Raw genomic sequence first — 2,967 nt, 5'->3', positions numbered from 1 at the left:
GTTAGAAGACTGACACAATCTTGAGCCAGAAAAAGATGGTGGAGATAGAAATAAGAGAAGAAGGGTAACAGGTAACATTCAGAAGGAAGATTCAATATAACATAGTGTAGAATTAATCTAGGGAAAGGTAAGTGAAGAGGATTTAAACTGCAGTGATACACAGACAGAAGGTTCAGAAGGGTGGAGACAGATGAAAGATCATTGAGTTTCATCCAAAGAACATGATTAACAATGACATCAGTAAAATAAAAGTCCCAGTGAGTATTTATCCTCTGATAACTAAACCCGATATTTTCAAAAGTTATTATGAATCTGGAAGAATGTATATGTTTTCATCTTGAGAGACTTCAGAAGTACTAGGCTTCTGGAAGTTATAATATTGGAATGGCATCTCATTTCCATAGATATGCTCCTCGAAACTGGTCTGCTGAGTGTTCTCATATAGTTCTTTATCAGTTTCTTCTTTAGGTTTGGGAGCAGCACTTTCCACATTTTCATAGCTGCCATGTGTGTTAGTCCCTCTCCCAGAAGATCTGCAGTCTTGGTTCTGAAATGAGATTTTATTCCTTGAGCTGATAGCGAGGAGACTTGAGAGTGTCTTAGTATAGTCTTTTCTCCTGCTGCTTCTCCTTTGCAAGACCCTTGGCAAGGTAAACTGCACTGGATTAGCATGTTTCCAACACCAAACACACCCAATTCCACAGATCAACAAGAGGAAAAGAAGGGAAATTCCTATTGAAGTGGCCACTGATGTATTTCCTCAGCTTTTCAACATTTCTGCACAAGCACTGTTGTTTAGTGATATGGGGGAGCCCTTAATGAATTCACAGGTGCATACAAATGTAATTCCTTTTAGGGTTTTGTTAAAAAGTAATCCTGGAAGCTCTTTTAGGCATTTCTCTTTCAGATGTTGAAGAACATCATTTGGCAAAGTCCTGATACAATTAGAGGAGAGATTGAATAAACTTAGCCTTGGACGATCCTTCTCATTTTATGTGATGCTTTTTATATTACAATCCTTAATGTATAATTGCACTGTGTTGAGGGGATTTTAATTGACTTCACTTCACTTTCTATCAATGAATCACAAGATGAAGCAAAATTGAGTGGAAGATAATGGCAGAGCAGACAACTCAAGAAAGAGAAGGTTGAACGATCTGCCATCCAGACACCTCCTGGTTAAATGGTGGGCAGGGATCAGGTCTTTTCATGTGTATATTCCTAGCAAATAGCACAGTACCTTCCTTCCCGCAGGAATCTGCTGGGTTTGGAGACTCCACACGGGGTCGTGAGCCAGAGACAGAAACGCTCGGTCACAGGCCGGGTGAGTACGGAGTGTGGCTGGAGACCGGGGAGACGGGAATGACTGCTTTTCTCTGGGGGTGCACTGAGGAGCGGGGCCCCAAGTTCTTAGCTCCTCAGGGGTGGAGATTGGGAGGCTGCCATTTTCTCTCTCATCCTCCAAAGCTGTAGGGAAAGCTTGCAGGGAACAAAAGCTCAGCACTATATCATTCTTAAAGGGTCTATCCAACAAGAAGATCTAACAACTGTAAATATCTACGCCCCCAACATGGGAACAGCCATCTACATAAGCCAATTGTTAACCAAAATAGTCATATTGATAACAATACGTTAATTGTAGGAGACCTCAATACTCCACTCTCAGCAATACACAGATCATCTAAGCAGAAAATCAACAAAGAAACAAGAGCTTTGAATGACACACTGGAACAGGTGAACCTCATAGATATATACAGAACATTCCACCCTAAAACAACAGAATACTCATTCTTCTCAAGTGCACATGGAACTTTCTCCAGACTAGGACACATATTGGGTCACAAATCAGGTCTCAACTGATACCAAAAGATGGAGATTATTCCCTGCATATTTTCAGACCATAGTGCTTTAAAACTGGAACTCAGTCACAAGAAAAAAGTTTTGAAGAAATTCAAGCACTTGGAAGCTAAAGACCACTCTGCTCAAGAATGTTAGGGTCAACCAGGAAATCAAAGAAGAACTTAAACAATTCATGGAAACGAATGGGAATAAAAACACATCTGTCCAAAACCCTTGGGATATTGCAAAGGAGGTCCGAAGGGGGAAATACCTGGCCATCCAAGCCTCACTCAAAAAAATAGAAAAATCCCGAATTCATCAACTCTACACCTTAATGAACTAGAGAAAAAGCAACAAACGGTGCCTAAGCCACACATTAGAACAGAAATAATTAAGATTAGAGCAGACATCAATGAATTAGAAACGAGAAACACAGTAGATCAGATCAACGAAACTAGAAGCTGATTCTTTGAAAGAATTAATAAGATCGATAAACCACTGGCCAGACTTATCCAAAAGAAAAGAGAAAGACACAAATTAATTAAATTATGAATGAAAAGGGAGAGATCACGACTAACACCAAAGAAATAGAAACAATTATTAGAAATTATTATCAACAAATATATGCCAATAAGCTGGGCAAACTGGATGAAATGGATGTCTTCCTGGGAACCCATAAACTCCCAAGAGTGAAACAGGAAGAAATTGACAACCTGAATAGGCCAATAACCAGTAAGGAGTGATCAAAAACCTCCCAAAAAACAAGAGTCCAGGGCCTCATGGATTCCCTCGGGAATTCTACCAAACATTCAAAGAAGAAATAATATCTATTCTCCTGAAGCTGTTTCCAAAAATAGAAACAGAAGGAAAGCTTCCAGACTCATTCTATGAAGCCAGCATTACCTTAATCCCAAAACCAGTCAAAGACCCCATCAAAAAGGAGAATTTCGGACCAATATCCCTGATGAATATGGATTCCAAAATCCTCAACAATATCCTAGCTAATAGGATCCAACAATACATTAAAAGGGTCATCCACCACAACCAAGTGGGATTTATCTCGGGGATGCAAGGGTGGTTCAACATTCACAAATCAGTCAATGTGACAGAACACATTAATAAGAAGAG

At 39.7% G+C, this 2,967-nt stretch overlaps 1 pseudogene; it reads right to left on the bottom strand.

Annotated features, from left to right (window-relative positions):
• Positions 1 to 304: 304 nt before the first annotated feature.
• LOC114226461 (protein GAPT-like) lies at positions 305 to 1,164 on the bottom strand (annotated as a pseudogene).
• Positions 1,165 to 2,967: the final 1,803 nt, after the last annotated feature.

Source organism: Eumetopias jubatus, unplaced genomic scaffold (assembly GCF_037043125.1).
Source record: "Eumetopias jubatus isolate StellerSeaLion01/CBP00866 unplaced genomic scaffold, mEumJub1_p1.0 scaffold_11, whole genome shotgun sequence".
NCBI classification, from domain to species: domain Eukaryota; kingdom Metazoa; phylum Chordata; class Mammalia; order Carnivora; family Otariidae; genus Eumetopias; species Eumetopias jubatus.
Note: the sequence above shows the minus strand (reverse complement) of the source record. Positions and strands in the feature narration are given on the sequence as shown.